Source organism: Notamacropus eugenii, chromosome 4, assembly GCF_028372415.1.
Source record: "Notamacropus eugenii isolate mMacEug1 chromosome 4, mMacEug1.pri_v2, whole genome shotgun sequence".
In the NCBI taxonomy this organism is placed as follows: domain Eukaryota; kingdom Metazoa; phylum Chordata; class Mammalia; order Diprotodontia; family Macropodidae; genus Notamacropus; species Notamacropus eugenii.
This window is the reverse complement of record NC_092875.1, coordinates 296,432,392-296,447,980: the sequence shown is the minus strand read 5'-3', so window position 1 is coordinate 296,447,980 and position 15,589 is coordinate 296,432,392.

The following is a 15,589-nucleotide window of genomic DNA, read 5'->3' as shown; positions in this document are numbered from 1 at the left end:
GAGTTCTCCCCCTGTAACAGCAAGCACCTTAATATATACAGGAAAGCCTGCTGCACAGGTTTTTAGATCTGCTTTTCTAAGGAAAGTAACCTTAAAAGGGATAATCTTACTTTAAACTCTTACTTTAATTAAGCACATATATCATTCACTTAGTTCAGAGGAAAAAGTCAGCACCCTGAACTTCAGAAAAAATACAAACAGAAATTTCAAGGAGAAATTACAAACAGAAAGGCCAACAGAAAGGGCTTCCAACTGTCTTACCATAGACAATACATACATGCGTTATAAGTAGAGAGAGAAGCACCAGCAGCCATGTTTTCAAAGCTGGAGGACTCCTTAATGGCTACCCAGGGTCTTGTCTGGCCTAATCACACAAACACTTCCAGTGACTTGGGTCCCAAAGCAAAACTTCACCTCAGAGTATATATAGACCTCTCAGAGCCAGAGGGCACGACTCCTGGTGACCCAATGTCTGCCTTCATAAAAATCAAGTCTCCACTAATGAAGCCTACCTCAAGTGCCCCATATGAGGCCTATTAATAGGCAGGGAGGATTGTTAACTCCTATTACACCACCAAATCCCTCCAAATACTTGTAAAAAAAATGGCTCAACAAATTTTATAGCAGCAGAAACAAAATGACAGAGTGAAACAAATTTCCAACTCAGGACAACCTGAAGGTACACAGGAAAGGTCTCTTGCACTTGGCTGGGAGAGGAGTCCAGACCAATGCTACCTGTGCCAGCACAGATGGGACCAGAGCAGGCCTTAGGGGACCAAATCACTGGCAGTTATGTTGGTTTCCAGACTTCTCAGTCAACAAATGCCAAAGACAACTTAGAAGGTCAGTAGGAAAGATTGGTCAGAGAGGAGGGTGAGAAAGGAGCATGATCTGGACCCAGCCCCGGGATGGCAGCAGCTGCTTCTGGAGCTCTCAGCCCACAAATGGTGGGGGGATTGAGCATCTGTAAGAGGGAGATTGCAGGGATATCTTTGATGGTGCTGAAGCAGTATTCTCCGGCTTTGTCCTTCTTGGATCTGGGTCACAGTCCTGGGTGGAGGTCCTGGGGTAAGGAGGAGTGCTAGCATGACAGAACTTGTGGCAGCAGTGGAGAGAGAATCCCCCTCACAGTTCCAAAGCAGAAAAGAGTGCTTGTGGTCACTCACAGACCAGAGCACAGATCAGGAAAGGAGTAAACACCTCTCTTTTGATCATACCACCTTGGAAGAACTGAAAATATATAGACCACTAGAAGCATCTCTGAAAACAGCTGTACAAAACTTCTGAAGTCTGAGACAGTACACCCTCCACATTGGAAGGCGAATCCTACTTTAACAAAGAGATAAAAAGTCAAGCAATTGGCTGGAAAAATGAGAAAACTGTAAAAAAAAGCTCAGACTATAGTATCTTACTTTGGTGACCAAGAAGATTGAAACATACAACCAGAAGAAGACCACAAAGTCATAACTCCTATGTCAAAAGCTTCCAAGAAAAATGTGAATTAGTCGAAAGTAAACCTAGGTTGGGCCAATAAGTAGGACTGAGTTTTAAAGAAAATTTATGAAAGAGTGAGTTCCTATTCCTATGTTCAGTAGCTCATAATTCCAAAGTCCTTCACATCACTAATGGTTCAATATCAGGAACCACTATGACTTTATTAATGGAAATGCTACTAAAGAAGTTGCATTATCTTCTCCCTTTCTGCTAAGGATCACTGAATCCTTCTATATGACTTGAAGTTGAAGTTTCCTATATGTGCAATCTCTATCCTTTTGAAATGCGAACTCTTTGAGAGTAGGATTGTTTTCCTTCTCTATTTGTAGTCTCAGAGTATAACATAGTTCTCTAAATATAGTGATTGTTTGAGAAATGCTTATTCATAATTTTGAAAGTATCTTGGGAAAAGAATATTGAATATAATCAGACATGTTCTGTCATCTGTAGGGGAGTTAACTGTAAAATGGGGCTAATAATAGCACTTACCTCCTAGGATTGTTGTGAGGATCAGAGATAATATTTGTAAAACACTTATTTATATTGACTGTGAGCAAGATGAATATACTTGCTGGGATCCAAAGTCTCTAGAAAGAATGTTGCAAGAAGCCCCACAATGTTAGCCTGGGAGGCAGGTATCCCAGAGACAGTATCACTGTAGAAGACCATATGACTTGGGGAGAGATACAGGATAAAACAAGTATCTTCTGGAGACCAGAATTCCATGAAATTCTAGAGAATGGAGGAAGTGCCTGGAGAAACTCATAGAAAGCAAAGAGTGAGAGATGAAAAGAAAAAGAGAAGACACAGTTTGTGAGAGGATGCCTGGTAAGTGCCAAACATGGCAAAAGACAGTAGGTCATTGATACCATCATTATCAGAATTGAAAAATAGAAAGCCTCATTAGCATGGCAGGATGAATACACCTGATGGGTAAAAGTTCCCTGTGCCATGCTGTCATACTTTCTCATGTTCCACACACCCCTTTCCTTCTCCTCAAACTTAAAGTCACAGAGAAACTGTCAGGGATTTTATTCCTTCCTATCATCAGTGGTTTAACATTTCTCTGGCTCTGTCTGCTCTAACCTCTCTGTCTTCCTTTCATTTGCTGCAAAGGCTACTTGAGTAGTGGAGAAGTAAGTTGTAATAATATTGAGTGAGTTTGCATTAATATAAATAATAGTTTATTATATGTTATTTCATAATACTATAATAGAATAATATTAAGTTATTTTAGTAATACTAAAAATGAAAATTCCTAATAAAAAGTAACTAAAGAAATTAGGGTTACCATGGTATTCAAAATTGTTGTTTGTCCTTCATTCTAGAAGAGGACCAATTACATCAGGAAGGTGATGTCTTGACTTGCAAGGGAATTTGATTTAAGTGAGGCAGGGCTGTGCACAATCAGCAGCCTCACTCTTTCCTCCAGATCCAGCTGGGTTAAATGGCAAGATATAGATCAGGACAACTGGGCATGGCTCCATATGCAGTGTGAGACCTTGGCCTTTTTAAGCTAAGATTTTTCCTAGGTTTCAGTTTTCCTGAGTTCACCATTCAGTGAATAAGGCTAGGTAAGAAATAAAAAAAAAAAAAAATGGCCTTTTTTACCTAGTCAAAAAAAAATCAGGGGTGAGGAGTACCCTCAGGGTTTCTGGCCCAGACAGAAAAAAATTGCTATTTATACTCACTCTGAGCCATTATAACCAAAACAATGACAGAGTGAAGCTTGGGCCATGACCTGTCTGGCCAATCAGTGAGAGGCAGAGTGATCTGGGTTTAAGGTGGAGTCAAGTAGCTTCATTTGAATCCCAATGGACTTTATCAAAGCCTGGTTTTCCAGACCTCTATTTCAAGAAATGTGTATTCCTTATAAGGTCTTTCCTAGGTCTCAGTTTGTCTGAGACCCATTCAGTGATTTAAAGTTAGGTAAGAAATGAAGCAAAAGATGGCCTCATTTGTTGTTTTAGTTTTACAAGAGTGAGTTCCTACTTCAATATTCTGTAGTTCATAATGCCAAAGTCCTTGGCACCATTAGTGGTTCAATATCAGAAGCAATGATTTTATTAATGGAAATGATAATGAAGAAGATTCATTATCTTCTCCCTTGCTGCAGTTATACCCTAAGAATCACTGGATCTTTCCATATGATCTATTCCTATAACATAGTGATCTCTTTCTCTCTCTCTCTCTCTCTCTCTCTCTCTCTCTCTCTCTCTCTCTCTCTCTCTCTCTCTTTCTCTCTCTCTCTCTCTGTTTCTCTCTCTCTCTCCACTTCTATATCTATTGAGAGAAAACATTAGTTTGGAAAACAATGATTTAAATATTAAATTCAGCAAAGCCATCTATAAAGTGACATAAATGTCCTTTTAACAGTGAGATCTCTTTTCAAACAAACAATCAATACAAAGGCAGTACTCTCTATATAAAAACATCAGAGAATTAAGACCTGAGAAAATGGTTTTATATATTCAGTTTGTTTTTAGAAAGGCCAACTATACCCAGATAATTTAAATATATCTTCTGCAAAAAATATTCTAGCAATGGTTGGTAATGTGTTCTTATATTCAGACACTCACTAGGGTCATCTAAGTCTTTGATTTAAAAAAAAAATTTATAGGTATATACAATTTTCTTTTCTGCAACATAATCTACAGTCTCTGGCAGCACAACCCAAATTCAGTTTCTGTGGCCATTATAATTTCTGCTTGGTCTAGACTATCTAAGCCGTGGATCTTTCATGAAGTGAGAAAATAAAGAAAGATTTTCCTGATCAATCTATCATATAGTTTCAAGACACGGAGATCATAGGCTTTTTTTTAAAAATATATATGTATTTATATATCTCCCTGTTTATTTATAGCCTTCTTTGGTGTGGGATGGGGAGTAAGGGGAAAAAGATGAAATAAAACCCGCACAACAGAGAACAAAAGAAAACTTATAAATATACAAAGGGAGGTTATGTAAATGCCCGCACAATGAGAAATATTTATGACATACATTTTCGTCAAATAGAAATTTGGTGCAATATATTTTGAATCCTTTTTTACATTCTGGGGTGCACATGATGATCATTTTTTCCCCTCTTTGTTGTGTTTTAGTTTTAGCATTCGAATTTTTTTCTTTTTTCTTTTATTATTTTGTATTTATGTTTGTTAAAAATATAACAAACATCGGACTCAGGATCCTTCCATGGGTTGTCTTGAACTTGCCTTTTTCTAGTTTACCAGAGAGGTTAAAAATTTTGGAATTTATCTTCTATATATATATCATATTACACCATATATTTCCACTTAAAAGTCTCTATATCACTTGTAAGAGTATGATGGGAAAAGGTAAGAGACATATAGTCATGAAAGTAACAGGTGGGAGATCTGACCTCCAAGCAGTTCCCGCTTTAATGTTACCTGTAATTATTTGTGTTTGTGTGCATGATTCGGGGTTTTATGTGTATATGAACATGGATTGATAAATTATATGTACCTCAATATTATGTACTTATATGTATTTTTTATACCTTTACATTCACACAAATTGTGCAACATAGTTTGAATCCAGATCCTCTGTGTTTTACTCAATTCTCTATCCCCAGTCACATATTAGACAAACACGATATATCTGGTAAATTAATTTGAGTTGAAATCACTGCACATTTCCTGATTATTGATACTTGTTGCCTTCACTCAACAACCATTTCTTTCAAATGTCAACATTCTAAAAACAGAGCAGTGATGTCAACATTCAATAACCATTTTTTTTTTGAAATGTCAACATTCCATTGGCAAAGCAATGTAGCCATTTATTAATACAGGCAATCCCTCTACAGATTGGTTTTGAATTTGCATTTTTCTCTTTTAAAAGTTAGGGTAAAACTTTGGACTTCTTCATGTTCCAGATAAATTGGAGTGTGTCATATACTTCTACTTACAAGTCTTTATATAATTTGTAACAATACTTTGGAAAAAATTAAGACACATATAGCCATCAAAGTCACAGTTACGAAATCTCAACTTGGAGCAGCTTCCAGTTTTATAGGTTACATTGTCATATTATCTATGTGTGCATGTATGAGTAAATCACAGTCTTTAATCGTCTCCAGTGGCAAAGGCAGCAAGTCCCTATATCAGTTGCCTCTCTGTAGGAAGATCCCTGAAATCTATGTGTATAAAGGGGCAGTGCAGCTGAGAGGACACGGCTGCCAAGAGCTCAATGTTTATGTTTTTTGTCAGTGCCTGGGAGAAGTCTTTTATGCATTATGTAAATTCACAAATTTTCCATTAGCTACAAAAGAAAAAAAATGAAAGTAAGGTTCTCATAAGAATTGCTTTTGTAAAAAAAAGTAAAGAAAATATATTTGAATAGTGGTGGGGATGAAATCAAAGAACAAAGAGAATTCAATGGTGTACACCTGCCCCCATTGCCAGGAATTCAAATACAGAAGCCAAAGAATCTGTTTTGAGGTCTCCTGTTTCTAAAGTGACATTAAAGCTTTGCAGATTACTGATGTGTGAACGACCCTTTAAAAAATAAAGTTCTCAGAGTTTCCTGGATCTGTCCTGATGGTTGCAGAGTTTTGTCTCTCAGTGACAATCAGAAAGAACAGTCTGGCCCATACTTCAGCAGTTTTCTCAGTTGTTATTACTTTTAAGTTTAATTGTGACATGGTGTACTTTAACTACTTTTTCTTAATGCTTCTATTTTATTTTAAGGAGGCACAAGACAAAATAAAATATATTTCTATTTTCTTTTATTCTACTTATGGGACTTTGACATGCCATTGTACATTTTATATTTACCCTTCTATTGGAGGCAATGGAATTCAACAGCCAGGTTAGATAAGAGAAACTCAATCACCTTTAAACTATTTGCTTTATATTGCCATACCTGTCCTAGAGTGCATCACACATATGCATCATTTTCTTTAATACCAAAAGTTGTGCATGCTATTTTTAAGAATTGAAAAGCTGATGTAAGAATTGTAATTGATGCCAAAGCATATCATGTGACTTAAAGTATTTAACATAACTTATTTCTAAATTATGTTACATATTTTAAATTTGTAATATTCCTCAATATTGTGAATACAGAGAGGCAGTTTGGCAACAGGTAAAAAAAAACAGTGGCACTGGAGACAGATGCTGAGTTTTCAAATCATTCCTCTCTAACTAACTGTGTGACATTAGACAAGTCTTAGCCCAACTTCTTTGAATCTCAGTTCCTCATAAGTAAAATGAGTTTTATATAACATTGTTTCTAAGGTTGCTTCGAACTCTAAAACTCAGATCCAAAGATCTGTAGTGAAACTTTTGCCTATAAATATATTCCTATGGATCAGTTCCCATCCAAAACAAGGGCAAGAATGTCTTATTCTTATATTTAGATAGTTCTTACTATGTGCCAGAGATTGTGCTAAACACTTTACAGTGTGCTATTATACTCATTTTACTGATGAGGAAAATAAAGAGAACAGAGGTTAAGTAACTTACCCAGGGTCACATAGTTTGTAAGTGTCTGAAATTGGATTTGAACTCAGTTCTTCCTGACTTAAGAACCCAGTACTCTGTCCACTGAGCCATCTAGCTACCTTAGTCTTAAATTTAAATTACATATTAAATTTAAAGTTATCTTAATTCAATATGTCAAAACTGCATGAATTACCTGTCCCCCAAACCCTCCTATCTTTGTGTGTGTGTGTGTGTGTGTGTGTGTGTGTGTGTGTGTGTGTATGCACGCATGTGTGTGCATGGTCAGTTACGTCCAATTCTTTGTTACCCCATTTCGGGTTTTCTTGGCAAAGATGCTGGAGTGGTTTACCATTTTCTTCTCCAGTTATTTTACAAATGACAAAAATAAAAGTTAAGTTAAATAGCCCAGGGTCACAAAGCTAGTAAGTGTCTGAGGCCAGAGTTGAACTCAAAACAATGAGTCTTTCTGACTCGAAGCCCAGAACGTTATACATTGTGCCACCTATGTGCCCATCTTAACTTTTTTTTATAAACTATTACTACTAAGGGTAGCACCATCCTCCCAGTCACTCAACCTCTCCACTGAGATGCCATACTTGGTTCCTCATTACCTCTCACCCCCCCAAATCTATTGCCAGGGACTGTCAATTTTACCTTTGTAACATCTCTCAAATATACCATCTTCTTTGATTCTAGAATATCAGGGCACATTTCCCTTGATAATTTCATGAAAGATGATGTTTAGGCTCTTTTTTTTTGATCATGGCTTTCAGATAGTCCCATAATTTTTAAATTGTCTCTTCTAGATATATTTTCCAGGTCAGTTATTTTTCCAATGAGATATTTTACATTGTCTTCCATTTTTTCATTCTTTTGGTTTTGTTTTGTAATTTCTTGGTTTCTCATAAAGTCATCAGCCTCCATCTGTTCCATTCTAATTTTGAAAGAACTATTTTCTTCAGTGAGCTTTTGAACCTCCTTTTCCATTTGGCTAATTCTGCTTTTGAAAGCATTCTTCTCCTCATTGGCTTTTTGAACCTCTTTTGCCAATTGAGTTAGCCTGTTTTTAAAGGTGTTATTTTCTTCAGCATTTTTTGGGTCTCCTTTAGCAAGTTGTTGGCTTGCTTTTCATGATTTTCTTGCATCTCTCTCATTTCTCTTCCCAATTTTTCCACCACCTCTCTTACTTGATTTTCAAAATCCTTTTTGAGCTCTTCCATGGCCTGAGATCATTGAATATTTATTTTGGATGTTTGGGATACAGAAGCCTTGACTTTTATGTCTTTCCCTGATGGTAAGCATTGTTCTTCCTCATCTGAAAGGATGGGAGAAGATATTTGTTCACCAAGAAAGTTACTTTCTATAGTCTTAATTTTTTTTTCCCTTTTTGGGCATTTTCCCAACCAGTTATTTGATTTTTGGGTCCTTTGTCAAGAGTACGGTATACTCTGGGGATCTATAAGATCCCAGTTCCTCCAAGGTGGCACAATCAAGCCTGTACACTGGTCTGGGAGCAACCAGAAACTTATGTGCCCAGAATCTGTGAGTAGTAGAATTTCTTCTCCACAACCACCTGGCCTCCAGTTCCACCAAGCCAGCACTGGGGGCTGAGACTGAGATAAGCTGCTCAATTCCCCCAGGAGCTTTAGGTGGGGGACAGAGCCACCATTAAGAATGAGATAAAGATCAGTTGCTAAATTCCTCCAGGAGCATTAGGTAGGGGCAGGGCTGCCACACAGGGCTGAGGTAAGGATCAATTGCTCAGTTCCTCCAGGGGTTTTATGATCCAACAAAGGATGTGGGCTGCTGTGGGAGCTGCTGAAGCCTGTTGTGGCCTCTGCCACCACCACCTGAGGCCTTTGGAGCCTGTGGGTTAGGGGATCTGCAAACCACCACTTCTGCTGCTGAGGATTCCACCCCCCTGAGGCCTGCTTGGGTTCCCATCACCCTCCTGGCACTGTGCTGTGTGACAAAGGCTGGGCTGGGTTCTGCTCCACATCCAGGTATTTTATTTGCCATGGGGGAAGAGTTAGTGTGTGTCTTTCTACTCCTCCATCTTGGCTCCATCCCCAACCTCTCCCATCCATCATTGAAATATAAAAAGCTATTTTTCAGTACAACAAACATACATGTTCCTTAGTCTACCATTTTTATTTGTTAATGATATAGACCTACGATTTCATTGTGTAGAACTCCTAAAGTGGATACTCCCTTCAATAGATGCAGATGAATAATTCATCTGTAAATTAATGGCACAGATAGTTGCCTGATGCACTGAAGTGCTTGCCTCTAATTATATAGTCAGAGGAATGTCCAAAAAGATGAACTCAGCCTTCTTGACTCCGGGGACAAAACCTCTATGAACTTTATACTTCTCAGGCTACTCCCAAAAAGCAACATATTTATGAGAGAGTTGCCCTAGTAAGCCCTTCAATTATAGCTAATTAAAGTGGCTATTAAAGGTCAAATAAAATTATCTAAAAATTGTACTTCACAAAACAATGACAATAACAACAGTATCTTTGTGAAAGTTAAATCTCTTCAGGGGACCTTCATCTGGGACTTGGCTTGTCTAAACACTTTGATTGGTCATCTCCACTTCCATCCTCTCCTTAAGAGTTCCAGCCCAGTTTTTCCAACTGCCTGCTATATATCTCTTAGTGGATGTTTCACTGGTATCTCCAAGTCAACACGCCCACAGCTGAGTGATCATTTCCCCAGAAAAACCACTCTCTCCATTAATTTCTTTATTTCTGTTGATGGTATCACCAATATCCCAGTCACTCAAGCTTGTAACTTCAATCAGACTACATACTTAGAACTACAAATTAATCATTCATGAAACATTTATTATCTATTTTGTGTCAGACAGTTGCTTGTCTCAGAATTTAAGTACAAAGATGAAACATTTCCTACTTTCATTGAGTTCATTGAATGGGGGAGACAAATAGAAATATAAGAAGATAATAGAAATATGTGTGTGTAAAATTCAGTGTGGATCGGTAGGGGAGAGGGAGGACCCTAGCAGTTAGAGAGCTCCAAAAAGTTTGATATCTGAGTTGCAGCTTAAAGGACCAGAAGTAGAAATAAGAGGAAGACCATTCTAGTACAAAGGCTAGTACAGATCTAGTACAGGTGGCAGATGAAAAGTCATGTATAAAGAACAGAAGTTTGGTTGAATCACAGAGGGATGGAGGAGAAATAATATCTACTCAGTCTAGAAAGGCTGGAGACTAGTTGTTTAATGCTTTAAAAGTTAGAATAGGATTAAATTATTTAGCTACCAGTTGATTTTTAATACTTTCTTCCAATGGCCTTTTAAAAACAAAATTTTGTTGGTTTGTGATCAGTAAAGTATTTGTATACTATTCTACTTTTCTACATTTGTTTGGGAGGTTTTTAACTTCCAAAGAAATGATCAGTTTTTATAAAGGTGCCATGCATAACTGAGAAATATATGGGGTCCATTCTGTAATTATCAGAACACTCATCTAATTTTCTAAGATGTAATTGAAGATTTTTTGCTTCTTGTTATTTTTTGTTTCTTCTTATTTTAAGCCTTGTTTTGGTTAGGTGTGTTTTCTGTTTCCTTCTTTCTCCTCCCTCCTTCTTTCTCTCTTTCTTCTTTTCTTTTCTTTGTTTCTTATTTTTTCTCTCCCTCTACACCCCCCAACACACACACACACACACACACACACACACACACACACACACACACACATCTATATATTTAGTGGAGGTTTGGCAAAAGCCTAGATCACATAAAGTGTCATCACTGACATGGATGATTGAGAGATTGAAATTTGTGTGAACATTCTGAATTGGCTAATCATTTGGTTGGGAGCAGCGTTTCCTCCATTGACTTTATAGCTAGAATGATGCTTGTCTTTTAAATGATAGGAGTCACCCCCTGTGGGACTTTTGCTGTTTTTAGTCTGAGGGTAAGGGATTCCTTCATTCAGACTATACAACAAGAGGAAAGAGCCTGAGTAAGGTCTCAACACCCTCCTCTCTCCTTATGCCATGTAGCCCCTGCAACTTTGGCCATTTTGTTGGTTCTTTTACTTTATAAATGCAGGCAGTAGGACCTCTAATGCATCCTGTGAGTATGAGCCCCAATCACGCAGTAATCCAGGAAACTAGATCAGTATTACAGTCAGTCCAGAAGTGAAATCCTAAAGAACAAAGGTCCAAGGATTCAACCAATTTTAGTTTTTGGCTTGAATTTGGTGGGATTAATGCTACAAAACAACTGAACCAAACTGTGAGTCTAATCTCCCCAAAGACTGAGATAGTGGAGTGGGGTGGTATTTGACATTATGTCTCAGAGATGTTGGGCAAAATACAGCAATATTGTTTTATGATTGACTTTGAGCAAATAAGTTATTTTGAGTATTATAAATACTCTAACTAGAAAGGATATATAAAGAAAGATGCTATCTGCTTTCAGAGAAAGAACTGATAAATATGTAGAATAATTTTATACACACACATTCATATCTAATGGTAACCATCTCTAGGGCAGGGGTGGGAAAGGGAAGAAATAAAAGAAATTTAAATGATAATGTTGTTGTATATTTGAAAAGAATTGCAGTTGAGCACAGATTTGCAGTTTCATGGGCAATCATCTTTTTTATTGTAGTATTCATGGAAATGTTTATTTTGTTCCATAAATTAAAAGTAAAATGAAAAAGGAAAACAAACACTTGTTTTTATGATACCTTTGAAGGGAATATTCCTTTGTAAAAGCAAATCTTATGTTAAATGGTTAAATGTAACTGGAGTGCTAGTCATCAGGTTCCTAACATTGAGGGATCATAGCTGGTGAGGGTTTGAGCCAATGGAAGGGAAGAAACTCCAAGTTATTCAGATGTGTGTGTGTGTGTGTGTGTGTGTGTGTGTGTGTGTGTGTGTATGTGAGAAAGAGAGAGACAGAGACATACAGAGACAAAGAGACAGAAAAAGAGAGAGACAGAGAGATGTGCCTTATTTTTAAATAAGAGGTAAGACTCAATGGCCTTTAAAGTATTTTCCTGATATAATTCTATGCTCTTTTGATAGGAAAGTATTTCACAACATAATTTATTGCACTTTTGAAATTTCCCCTCATATCCAGGCAAAATCTGCCTCTCTGTCTGTTCTATCCCTTCTGCCTTTTTGTGTTACTTTAATGATTCCCATTATAGTTCTTCAACTCCTTATCTACTCTGCTACTATGTACCATATCTCCCCCTGCATCCAAGATTTTCATTCTCTAGGATAAATATCCTTAGTTTCTTCAGCCTATTGTTACATGACATGCTCACAATAACAATGAAAAGAACATCAACGCTCACCCTAACCCTAACCCTAACCATAAATGCGATTCTAACCCTAACCCTAACCCTAACCCTAACCCTAACCCTAACTGCACTCGATTCTAACCCTAACCCTAACCCTAAATGCACTCGATTCTAACCCTAACCCTAACCCTAAATGCACTCGATTCTAACCCTAACCCTAACCCTAACCCTAACGCTAACCCTACCCTAACACTAACCGTAACCCTAAATGTGCTCAATTCTAAATGCACTCGATTCTAAGCCTAACACTAACCCTAACCCTAACCCTAACCCTAAACCTAACCCTAAATCCTAACCCTAACCCTAACCCTAAACTCTAACCCTAACCTTAAATGCGTTTGATTCTAACCCTAACCCTAAAAGCACTCGATTCTAACCCTAACCTTAACCCTAACCCTAACCCTAAATGCACTCGATTCTAACCCTAACCCCTAACCCTAACCCTAACCCTAAATGCACTCGATTCTAACCCTAACCCTAACCCTAACCCTAAACCCTAACCCTAACCTTAACCCTAAATGCGCTCGATTCTAACCCTAACCCTAACCCTAAAAGCACTCGATTCTAACCCTAACCTTAACCCTAACCCTAACCCTAACGATTCTAACCCTAACCCTAACCTCGATTCTAAATCCTCGGTTCTAACCCTAAATGCGACTGGATTCTTACCCTAACCCTAACCCTGAATGCGCTCTAAATACGCTCAATTCTAACCCTAATCCTCGATTCTAACCCTCGATTCTAATCCTAACCCTAACCCTAACCCTCAATTCTAACCCTCGATTCTATCACTCGATTCTAACCCTAACTCTAACCCTTGATTCTAACCCTAACCCTCGATTCTCTAACTCTTAAGGCTTTAGAAATGCCAATTTGCATCCGTGGAGTTATTTTTTATTTTAAAAAAGTGAAATCACAGTTCCAGACAAGTAATTATGTTAGTGCTATGCACAATGTATTGTACCTTGTAGGTGCTAAATAAATGTGTATTGGATTTTTAATTTACTTCCCCAAATCGTAGTTCTCTAGATCTAAATAATTACTGTTCTTGCTAAATCTATAAGGTAGACATTCAGTAGGAAAGTGTAGAATAAGTAGTTGTCTATGCCTGTGTGTATCATATGTACATAGATACTGATATATATGCACATATACAATTACATATATACTTAGATAATTGTGCCTAATATATATATATGTATATATATATATATGTATATATATATATATATATATTATGGAGAAAGCCAATTATCCTGATTATAATATACATTTGTATGAACAACAGACCACAGAATTTATCAATAAGTATACATAGTTTTGGACAAATAATACATTTGCCTGTCTAGATTTGTCTGTCTAGATCAGTGGAAGGAGTTGCAAAAATTGGGAGTTTCTTAAGCTGATGTAACACCAGAACCAGAAAAACACACACATATAATGATACAATTCAAATGACATAGTTCAAACTCGTTACTTTAGGTTTACACTTATAAAAAACTTAGAGTCCTAAAAAGGTGGACAAAGGTATATTAAACCTCATTATTTAACTGCCACTATTCTTGTTCTATACTCCTTGGTTTGACTTGAATGAATGAATGAATGAATCAATCAATCAATTAATGAATAATTATTGGTGATGTGTTTTTGCTTTCAAGGAGCTCACATTTGGATGGAGGAGACAAGGTAAATGGGAAATTTCTCCAAAAATTCTTTACCTAAAAATAATATTTTATCACTCTAACTTTCTCTATGTTTCATTACATTGAAATTACAATCAAAACTAGTCAGCTGGCATGCCTGCCAAAAGGAGTGAATGACAGGCTCATGACAATGCAACTGCCACTCGCAGGAAAATGCCATGCCACCATCATCAGTATCTATGCTCCCACCATGATGAACCCTGATGAGGTCAAAGAAAAATTTTATGAAGACCTAAGGACCCTTATCATCAATGCGCCAAAAGAGAACAACCTTATGATTCTGGGTGATGGTGATTTTAATGCTAGAGTAGGCTCAGACACATGGCAGGGAGTCCTAGGGAGGAATGGAGTTGGAAACAGCAACAGCAATGGTCATTTACTGCTGAAGACTTGTGCATCACATGACCTTCTTGTCACCAACACCGTTTTCCATTTACCTAAATGCAATAAAACTTCATGGACGTACCCTTACAGCAAACATTGACATCTAATAGATTAGGTGATTGTAAGGAGAAGAGATAGAAAAGATGTGAGAGTGATAAAGGCAATGTGTGGTACAGAGTGCTGGACTGATTATAGACTTATCCTTTCCAAGCCAAATATTTGCATTCATCAAAAGTACTGGACCCCAAGGAAGAAGAATTAATGGCAACAAATTAGAGCTCTTCTCTGAGCATGAACAATTTGTTGCCAACTTGGAGGGAAACTTGAGCCAACATACAGTTGGCAACAGTGGAGCAGAGAAGGAGCAGGCAGTTTTCAGAGGTTTGATGTATAGCACTGCATTTGCTCATCTGGGTCAGAACACTCATGAACACTAAGATTGGTTTGATGAAAATGATGGGGAAATTCAGAAGCTGCTAAACAAAAAAACGAGAACTCCACAGGATATACCAGCAGGATAGTTCATCTACCTCTAAGAAGGCAACATTTAATTCCATCAAAAGTAAAGTACAAGCAAAGTTTAGAGAGATGCAGGATTCCTGGCTTAGTAAGAAGGCAGATGAAATTCAGTTTTATACTGATAGCATAAATCAAAGCACTTTTATGATTTTCTGAAAACTATTTATGAACCAAAAACCTGTGGTGCACCACAACTACTCAATGCTGATAGATCTACATTGATTAGTGATAAGGACCTGATCCTAGAGAGATGGGCTGAACTTCCACAGTGTTCTCAACAGACCATCATAAATCAATGCTGAGGCCATTGACCATTTACCTCAGATTGAAATCAATCCCTTCTTAGCTGAACTTCCAACTGAAGAGGTTTTAAGGGTCATTAGGCTCCTTTCATGTGGCAAAGCACCTGGTGCTGCTTCTATTCCAGCTGAGATTTACAAGGGAGGGTAATTACAAGGTAGCAATTTACATTGCTCATATAAAAGCTTACTGAAATTTTCCAAGTTATATGGAAAGAGGAGATTATATCCCAGGAGTTCAAGGATGCCTCCATTGTCTATCTCCATAAAGGTAAAGGGAATAGATTGTCCTGTGACAATCATGGAGGGGTCTCTCTCTTAGTCACTGCTGGCAAAATTCTTGCTAGAGTCCTTAATAGGCTGATCCTTCACCTGGAAGATGG